This window comes from Stegastes partitus, unplaced genomic scaffold, assembly GCF_000690725.1.
Source record: "Stegastes partitus isolate 25-593 unplaced genomic scaffold, Stegastes_partitus-1.0.2 Scaffold75, whole genome shotgun sequence".
NCBI classification, from domain to species: domain Eukaryota; kingdom Metazoa; phylum Chordata; class Actinopteri; family Pomacentridae; genus Stegastes; species Stegastes partitus.
The window spans coordinates 875,451-885,839 of NW_007577806.1; the positions used below are offsets into that span (position 1 = coordinate 875,451).

The 10,389-nt window shown below is 42.6% G+C and overlaps 1 protein-coding gene across 1 annotated transcript in view; it reads right to left on the bottom strand.

Moving 5' to 3' along the window:
* LOC103353518 (THADA armadillo repeat containing) overlaps positions 1–1,378 on the bottom strand; it is a 62,461-nt gene extending 61,083 nt beyond the window's left edge. The window contains exon 1 of the mRNA XM_008276534.1: positions 1,372–1,378. The gene's annotated coding sequence lies outside the window, so the exon portion shown is untranslated. The remainder of the gene's footprint in view (positions 1–1,371) is intronic.
* Positions 1,379–10,389: the final 9,011 nt, after the last annotated feature.

Consider the following 10,389-nt stretch of genomic DNA (forward strand, 5'->3'; position numbering starts at 1 on the left):
TTTTCTAATACACCAGGGTTAATTGTCCTGCTTGGGGAGGCTGCTGATGCTGGGGAGTGTTGTTCCTATGACGGGGGTGTGCTTGGTCTAAAACAATGTTTAGGCTGGGTGTCACAGTAGCATCCACATGAATGCCAGGACCCAGCAGAACATTGCATTGTAACGAGATTATCAACATTATGTACTTCACCTGTCAGTGGGTTTAATGTTGTGGCTCATGAACTACATCTGTCACTGAGGCCTTCCTCTGGGTTCTCTGCTACACCGGGTCTGGACTGAGGAGAATGTGGGCAGCACTCCTGTGAGACCCCTCAGCCCCACCTCATACTGTTGCTGGGTATTATCAGTATTCTTTTTTTGTTAAGTAGTACAGCTCGGCTTTCAAATTGTCGTCACGCTTCACTTGTCCACGCGTAGCCTCCATACTTAACATAGCATGAGTTAAAGCACACAATCATTCCTATCAATAACTCCACAACTGTGTACTTTGCACTTCACAACTGTTCCATTTTAATGGCTATGTGTCTTTAGCTTTTTTGTCCTTTTTAATTTTTTTCTCCTTTATTCTCACATTTATACCCTTTATGTAATACGCCTTTGAATTTTTAAAAAGCAAAAGTAAATTAACGATTTTCTTCGTCTGTAATTCAGCTGTCATTTTTATCATTTCTTCCGCAGACAGCAATAACGTATCATATAAGCATTAACTAATAATTAGAGACCTGTTCCTGGTTTTCAACATTTGTCCAAAATTAATTCTCCAGGTCTGAGCAATGCCGACTAGAAAATTCACACAAAACCAAGTTTTTCAGTCCCTAAGACAGTGTCTGGAATGATCTCCTCTTTGCTACTTCGTCACCTTTAGTTGTGTTCAAAGTCATTCTGTATTTCACTCATTTACTATTAGCTGCATAAGAAACTCTCGGGAGAGTTAGGACACTGCACCGCGTTTTACAGATGAAGAGCTGTTAAGAAAAAAATACATGCTATGAATATTTTTCTTCCACATTGAAGCTATTTGAGGGCATTGTTAGAAGGCATACAGTTTATTTTTAGAAATTTGGACTCTCAAATAAAATGGTGCAAAGTAAATATTGTGCACTAGAAAGCAAACCTGGAGATGCCAGACAAAGCATTCCTATTGTGTTAATAGCTGTGTGTGTGTGTGTGCGTGTGTGTGTGTGTGTGTTTGAGGGGATGTGGGTGTGTTTCCCTCATAGCTGCAGCGCCGGCAAAACAAATGGTCTGTCTCCTCTGCGTAACCAGGGCTCCAACCGATCCAGGCCGAGCTATGCCAAATAAACACCAGAGCTGTCAAACTCCAGCTGACCAACTACTTCGGTGGTCTGACACACACACAGACGTGCACACACACACAGACGCACACACACACACACACACAACCGCTGTGTGATGCGCATTTGATTTCATTTGGACAAACATTACAGTTTTTTCACCCAATCACTTAAGACTCCTGATCAGATAATCGATGAAAACAATGTGTTTCTAAATTTTCATGATCATATTAAAGACAAAGCCTGAAGTCAATTTAATAAAAGTATTGACAAATTACTTTTAAAAATCGTCCCCTGCCTGCAGCTCTAAACGGTGGTCAGCCACTTCCTGTTTAACAGCTTGACTGGTGTTCATCTGTGGCAACTTGAACTGACTGGACAGAGTTTAAACAGGGAGACCCAAAACTCACACAGCATGTCAGGAGAAGAACTATTAATTATCTGATCTGATAATAAACTAGTTGGGCTTAAGTCCAAGTACAATACCAAGTCAACACCAGGCACTGCTGATCCAGTGGCTCACACTCCCCACAGTGAAGCATGGCAGTGGCACCATCATGCTACGGTAATTGTTCTGGGTACTAAGTAGAGAGTGACTGGTCAGAACTGAGGGAAGGATAAATGCAGCTAAACAGAGGTTCTTATGGAAAACCTGCTTCAAGCGCAGCAAAGGTTCACTTTTCAGTATGACAATGACTCAATGCAAACAGCCAAGACAACACAGGAATAGCTACGGGTCAATCTCTGTCTGCCCTCGAGTGGCCCAGTCAAAGCCAAGACCCAAAACCCAATGGAACATCTGTTGTGAGTGCCAGATGATGGCAGTTCTAAAATGTTTTCCATCCATCCTGACTAAGATTGAGGAGATTCGCAGCAAGAACGGGAGAAACTGCCCAAATCCTGGCGTGCAAAATCTGTGGCGACTTAAAGCTGTTATAACTGCAAAAACTGGCTTTTACAAAGTACTGAATTAAGGGTCTGAAAACATTGTAAAGGAAAGATGTCAGTCTGTCATTTTTAAAACATTTGCAAAGATATGCTTTAACTTCATCGTTTTGGGTTTTAGTGTTGATGGAGAAAAAAGCTGATTTGGCCACACGCATGTGCATGTGAGTGCATGTGAGTCCTTCCCTTTGAAACTGTGAGCCCACCCCACATCGACTAACACACAGAGTGACCTCCCACACAACACTGGAATAGTCAAAGTGCAGTCTGAAGCATTCAGCCGGTGCCATAAAACCCAAAGTTAGCAAAAGGGAGCACTTGGGGAGTCTAAATTCATAATGTTGAAAAACTTGAGGAAGCTGAAAAAGTCAACACATTGTATCAGGGGATGACAGGGGGAAAAAAAATCTGAAATGAAAAGAAAGAAACCAGTACCATCAGTGCCCATCTGTAGCTGCTCCTGTTGCCATGGTTCCACTCCATGACAAAAACATCGGCCGTGCTGCCAGCCAGGCCGACGGGGATGTCACACAGGATACTGGCTGAGGACTCCAGGAGGTGTTGAGCTCCCGCACATTTTGGAAGACGTGTTTTGTACACACAAGCACTATACACATGTTTGCCCATGCATGTCATCGCTGCGGTAGGGCAGAATGACTGTGCCCGCGCAGGCTTAGCCAGACCCAACTTTCCAAACACTATTGGAATCGCCCCGCTGACCGTCAACGCTAACAAACCCACTGTTCGTGCATGCACACACACAAAGTGTGGAACTGATGACAAGCAAAAGAAAATGAAAAAGGGATGCGGTAAAAAAAAAAAGAGAGAGAGAGAGAGGGCAGGAGTTCAGATTTTCCTTTTGTCTGCCTGGTCCTCAGCATGAGTTTGTTGAATAACCGGTTATGTAATAAGGCCCATCGCCATGGTTACCACAGACAACATGGTATCCATGATATCACCAACAATTATCTCTTCAGGACACTGTGGCTGTGACATCATTATCGAGTCAGTTTCAGTGGTGACAGTTAAAACCCTGGCTGTTGAACGCAGCCTGATAGTGTCCATCTGCTTTAGAAGGAATATTGAATAACTGTTGGAAAACTTCAATTGATCATAAAACTGAAAATTTTTCAAATTGTAATGTTCCAAACTGATCCTACGCAAAACCTGGTCAAAGCTGTTCTTAAGTACTTTGACAGATTCGGTGCAATAAAAAAAAGACATACGACATCAGCAGCAAAGTCACTGGAAAGTACTTCTCAGTGTCAGCTGCTATGAGTTGAATGATGCGCCTCCCTAAATTATCTAAGAAAGATTTTTCAACATTTCTGGAGGATAATAAAACAAAATGAAATAGTAAGAGTGAAACTACCGGCAACAGATGATTAACTTAGCTTCACAAAATCGACCTACCAGCACCGATAAATTCACTGATCAAGAAAACTAAGCCAGTGGAGTTAAGTGACTGCAGACTGCAGCTCTACATTTACCAGACAGAAATGAAAATAGTCTCGATCATCATCTAACTCTGACCAAAAGCATATTTCCAAATAACGTCAAGCTTTGCCTTTAGTGTGATTTGGGTTTTCTGCTAAACTACTGATAATCTAATAATGTTTTAAAGCCTTTGCAATATTATCTGCATATGAATTTCAGGCCAGTCAGACAAGAACCATGAAAAGACCAGATCAGATTTTGTCATAGATCCAAATGACCGATAATAAATCTGTGACAGAACCAGAGTATCATCGGAAACTCAAGACTGCCATGATGCACGTCTTTACAAGTGAATGTAAACTTTTTTTAACTGTACACTGCAGTGCCATCACAGCCCACACTGTACCCCAATCAACACAATTAGAAATAAAAATGGCAAAAGTTGAAAAAAGATTCACGTGGCACAAAAATGTACAAAAAAAAAATTAAAAGTGGAAATACACATATTTTTACTGCTCAAGATGTTGCAGATAAAGTCTGGATAGAAAAAAAAAACTGGGGCCCTCCATCACAAAAACACAGAAAAACCATCCATTCAGCACTTAGTATAATTTGATCCTTCCTACTTTCTCTCTCAGTGTAAATACACGGTCAACAGGCAAACACAAACACCCGCACACACACACACACCCTTACCCCCTACACAGACAAACACTGCCTATGTCTGGTACCCGTCTTATTATGGACGTTCACATGCTGAACCACTCAGACAACTATTCCAGTGTGAGTTCGTCTGTGTGTGTGTGTGTGTGTGTGTGTGTGTGTGTGTGTGTGTGTGTTGTTTGCAGCGCTCAGTGTTTTCCTGCTGGTGGTGGAAGTGATTTGGAAAGAATGCAGTGGAAAGGGAGGGGCGTCGCGGCTGTTAAACCAGCAGGGTCGGGCCTCAAATGAAAGCGCGGCGCTAACGAGGGCGGATGCTAATTGAAGAGCCTCCCAGCGTGGGGTCACAAACACACACAGACAGACACACACACATTTGCATCATTCCCTGCTACAGCATGTATACACACATACAGTGCAAAAAAAAAACTAACAAACATGTATTTGCAAGGGATTCACACTGGGTTTTATAGTGAGTGTGTGTTGGTGTTAATGGCTTTTTTGATGCCAGCTGAGAAAGCATTAGTGTCCACATTAGGGTCAGGCAGCAGGACTTTCAGATTGCCTGAGTGTCACTGTATGAAATTGGTAATTCCGACTGTGATCCAGGAGGGGGGGCTGGCCTCTGTTCTCTGCAGCCCGATACAGTACCACAGCTCAGCTGTTACAGCTCGGTTAGCCTTGTTAGCCATCCCGTTTCCAAAATGTGACTTCAAAGTAGCAAGAATAGCGACAAGACAGAGCTGAGTCGTGGCAGCAGATGTTTAAGGAGCTCTGTCAGATGTGCACAGGAATTATCAAACAAAAAATACACTGAAGGGCAGAGAGCTAAAGCTATTTTAGATTTCAGTTCTTCCTAGTGGTTTACCAGAGCAGACGGATTAGGATTTTATACAGTTCATGCGTAAATATGGGAATGCACCGCTTCCCAATATCAGTGCTTTTCCACTGTACTCAAAGTCTGGATGAACATCAGACCAGGGATCACTGTGGCACTAAAAGGTCAGCGGCCTGCTGCGACAGAATGAAGGAGACAGCATTGTCTCATGTTGAGTGTGATTCTTTTCTTTGTAGCTATGTATAATACCACGTGGCATCTAAGCTGTACACTTATGCAAATATTCCAGACTGAGGAAAAAACCTTGCATATATGTTACAGTACTGAACTAATCCAGTTTCTCACATAGTAATAAATCCACTGTGCCAGTGAAATGAACAGAGGGTTTATAAAGTCAGCAGTGGTACAGATACGACCCAGTGAATTGAAGCCTCTCTCTTGACATGGGTCAGTAATCTTTTCAGCCTAAAGCTACCAACATTTAGAACTCATGGCCATTTAAATTAGCATAATTTCTTACCACAAGCACATAATAAAGTGTTCAGTGTTCGCTCTATAGCTTTGTTCTTGAGGGGCAAAAAGGCTAAAATGGAAATATTCTTGTCTTCTTATTGTCAACAACTTTGATGAAGAAACAAAACCAACAGGATCAAGGACAATCTGAGGTGGAGCCTAATAGAAGGCGTGCTGATGACAGTGCATGGACATAACACAAGATTTCTGGAGCATTTCAAACTTCTTACTGTATTTGTGCATCATCGATGGAAAGAATGTACAATCCAAAGCCCCTCCAAAGCCCGGCAGCGACTACTTCAATCACAACTTGTTCAATAATGAATTATAAAAGGTGTGAATGACAGAGAACTTCCTTTTGCAGTCTCTTATCAAAACAAGCATTTGCTTTAAGCGCTATTTGTTTTCCTGCTACATGTGCATTCAGTACGTTTGCAAAGAGGACAGTCGATGTGGTCACAAATTTTGGGCTGCATGTGGACATCACAGATGGTGAAACTCACATGACACATACCCTTGCTGACATGTGGAACGCATGAATTGGCCTTTGCTCTGTCTCTTAATACTTTGCCACTTTCACAGCTTGTTTGTGATACTCACACTCCAGTGGTTCCGGCTATGATTCAAATTTTCAAAGTGGGTCACAAACTAAAATGGCACTCCAACTACAGACTGTGTTCATGGTAGGAACGCAACTATATGACTCAGACTGTTTTTGGACAACAATGAAGCATTATGGCTCTGATGAACAGAATTCCAGGCTTTGTATACACACACAATAATTGTTGTTGCAGAGATAAAAAACACTTTGAATGGGAGTTGTTGAAAATACGAAAAGGGACAGAATATCCATAGATGCATCCTTTAACTGCCCTTGACAAATGTGTGATGAATACTTCGGGCTTAAGATTGGCACAAATTTTAGCTTTGATTCATCATAAAACTGATTCTAAAGCCACAACCTGTGATTATCTACAAACTGTCTTGTAATAGTCTGCGAAACCTAACCGGTTTAAAAACAAAGTTCGACAAGAGCAATGAAAGTGACAGCTTCTCTGTGACTTTCAAACTGAAAGTCATTGCTGCTTCTAAGCAGACTAGATGCTGCTGCTGTGTACAAGGTAACAGCAGAAAGAGAATGTGACTGAAGTATGTATTCGTGTGTTTAGTGTGTGGGGGTCTCACCTGTTCTTCTGTGATGAGCCCGGTGTGTGTGTGTGCATTGTCATTGGTGTAGTGCAGAGGCAGACTCTGACACAGCTGTCCAAGCAGCATGGCCACTTCCTTCATGCTCCGCCAGCAGCATACCAGCACCATCTGGGCTGTCACCCTGTAGCCCTCACCGCCTGCAGCCAACACACACACACACACAGTGACACACACACACATTCACATACTTAAAAAATTACATGGGAAAAGTTTGATCACTCTCTGATTTATTAGATAATAATTTAAACCAAAGGATTTATTTATTTGATTGTGTACTGTGCCAAACTAAAGCTTTGTTTTCAGTGGAAACCATATGAAGCACGCACATCTCATAATGTGCCTGCTTTTGTTGTTTAATCGCATTAGTCACACATAGTTGAACACACACACACACACACTACACTGAGCCATTTGGTTTTCCTTATTTGCAGTGAAGTGGCAGTCGTTTAGGTAATCATTAAAGAAGTTTCCTAGAAGTGACACATTGTGCATCTTGCAAATATCCTGCACAATAAGGCAAAACACTTCCCCCATCAGGATCGCACTGGTACTGCATACCCAAACAGTGACGCACAGGACTTTTAAAAAGTTTAAAAAGTAAAGTTAGTGCAATCAGTAGCTCACCTGTGTCGAGGGATGGTGTGTGTGAGGTTTGGGTCTGTGTGTGATCATCTCCTTGGTGTGTGTCCAGCTCTCTTGCACTTGTGAAGAAGTCATTGGTGTCTCTGGGCTGAATCTCCTGCAGGATCCTCTGCAGGCCGACTGAGGTCTCTGGACAAGCACACAACAAACATGTCACATTTTAAATATTGTTTCCAGTCCTTTTCACTAAACTGTAATTTCTGCTGTCATGGTTCTATATAGAGGGAGGACAAATTAAAGGACAGACCTGAATCCTTGACCCCTACAGTGAGGGAATCTAGTGTCTCTGTAATACTCTAAGAGGCATTTTTGTTGACATGGTTTTGGTGGTTCTCTGAATGGTTTGAGGATAATGAAGTGAATCATATGCTAAGACTTGCAGAGTCACCAGATCTTAACACAACAGGACACCTGTGGGAGATTGTTTGACAGTTCTCTCCACCACCATCAAAACACCAAATGAGGGAATGTCTTTTGGAAGGATGGTGTAGATCCTTCCAGTAAAGTTCCAGACACCAGGAGAATCAGCAACAAGGAGCACTGAAGCTGTGGTGGTGGCAGGTTGTGACCCAACACCTTACTAAGACAATAATTTGTCACCTGTCTGTACACTGTACTTGCCATACACAGGACAGCGAGGAAGGAAAATGAGTAAACCTGAGTCCGTATCCATGGGGATGAGTCCTTCTGGGGAGGAACTCTGGACCACAGGAGAGACCACGTCAGACATCCTGTAGCACACAGCGATCAGATCTGACACCAGGCATCTCCACTGCTCAGTCTGAAGCAAACTCCTAAAAACACATAAAGAAATGTGCACTGGTCAAAAAAAGCACCAAAACACACCAGAAGTGAGCAGGAGAGGAAAGTTCTCCTAACCCTTTGAAATCCAAGCAGTTTCTACGTGCTTTTTTTTGCCCCCATCACATCATTACTTACTGTGAGCATCTCTATGGAAACAGCACAACGATGGCTAGAAGTAGAGAGAACCTAAACATGTGTTCTGTGCAGTATGACACAGGTGCTATAACTTTTAAGAAAAAAAAAATTCAAAATCAACATGTTCAACATTGGTAGCTAGTGTTACAAATACTGGGGTGGGGGATGGTGGCTCTACAAGATAAAGATACTTTACTACTTAGACTTCTTTGAAATTTTACTAGTTCAGCTAAAAAGTCATTGAATTTTTGTCACGTGACTGTTGGTTACAACTGAGGAGCACTGACTTTTTTTTTACTTTACAGGGTCTGGTTATCGTATTTGTGTTTCGTTGTTTAAACACGTCAGTGACAATGTAGAATAAAATGCTCTTGATGAAATATCACAATTTTCAAGCTTGGATTTAGTGAATTTTCTCGACATGACAGCTCCTAACAGGTGGCGTATTTTTGTCAATTTAGTTTAAAGCACTAAAGCACAGTATGCTGTTGTACTCAGAGTTTGCACAGAAAGCTTTCTTCCTTTACTGTGGAGCATTTGTTGTTGTGATTCTTGTGCTCACCCTGTGTTTAGATGCTGTAGGACAGCAGTGATGCAGTGAGCTCTGCCATAGAGAGGACAGGAAGCAGCTGCCTGCAAGAGGGACGACTCAGCCTTCGACACCTCCGACTGCAGACAGCACAGCAAGAACTGAGCCACTGAGGACAGACAAACAATAGTTTAGTGCACGCTATACAAATATGCATAAACACCTTCTGAGGGCTGCACATGTGGATCTCACCTGCCAGAGTGTTGAGTTCTAAAATGAGCGTCTCAGAAGCCTGGAGCGGTGGGGAGCGAGGCTGGAAATCAAGAGCCTGATTCTGGGCACAGTGCAGCAGAGCCTGGCTCAGGTCTGGCTGGTGGAGAAGCAGGTTGAGGAGGTGGGCTGCTGTAACACTGTCAAAGGGTTTGGTGCTTGTACTGAGGTCCAGAGCAGCCTGAAGGACGCAGCACATCCTCTCTGGCACCTAAAGACAAGAGAGACCTACATAGGACTACACCACTAAGATGAAATGAACCCTGACTTAACAGATCCTACTATCGACTGGGATCACTGAAAAATATGGATCTACACAAAGGAATGAACACTGCAGTTTCACCAGTCTAACTTCAAAAAATAATGACAAGATCACCATTTTTTTTTTCCTAAATACAGGGTAAAGGTTTTGAATTATGTACAGAAAGTTTTGTCCAGATGAGTGACATAGCTTGGTCTCATATTAACCTGAAGGCCGACAGCTGATGGAGGGAGCTGCCGTAGTAACACTGAGGCCAGCTGCTTGACTTCCAGGAAATTGCTGGCAACACAGTAGAGGACATTCTGAGCATGTTCAGAGGTCACAACTTCTCCGAGGGCAAACACATCAGGGCCTGAGAAACACAGAGAGAAAGAGGTGAAGAAACTCAGGAGGGGGCAGCGACTGACAAGAAGCTGGAGCATCAGGCTGGCATCAAAGCAAAGACGCCGGCCGGTGACGGGTGGACTGCTGGTTCAGGCACAAACAGAAAAATGTATTCCAGAGCTGTGAGCCGCACAGTGGCATCTCATTGTGCCAAAAACTACTGCGAAGGTGTCCTTGATCAAAGCACTGAACTCAAAACTACTGTGAGTATGTTGGACAGAATACGAAAGCCACAAGTTGGTGTTTGTGTGTACGATGACAAATAAAGGAAATGACTGTAAAAATGAACAGTGAGCTCCTACAATACTCTTAATATACATATTCTACTACGCAGGTGTTCCACTAATATTAAATATTGCATATCTATAATCTACCTTGCCATAAAAATATATAATTAGTAACAGAGGGAACATATTTCCAAAGCTGTGATGTTTTATGAAGTGTGATGGCGTAATGTATTCAGAAC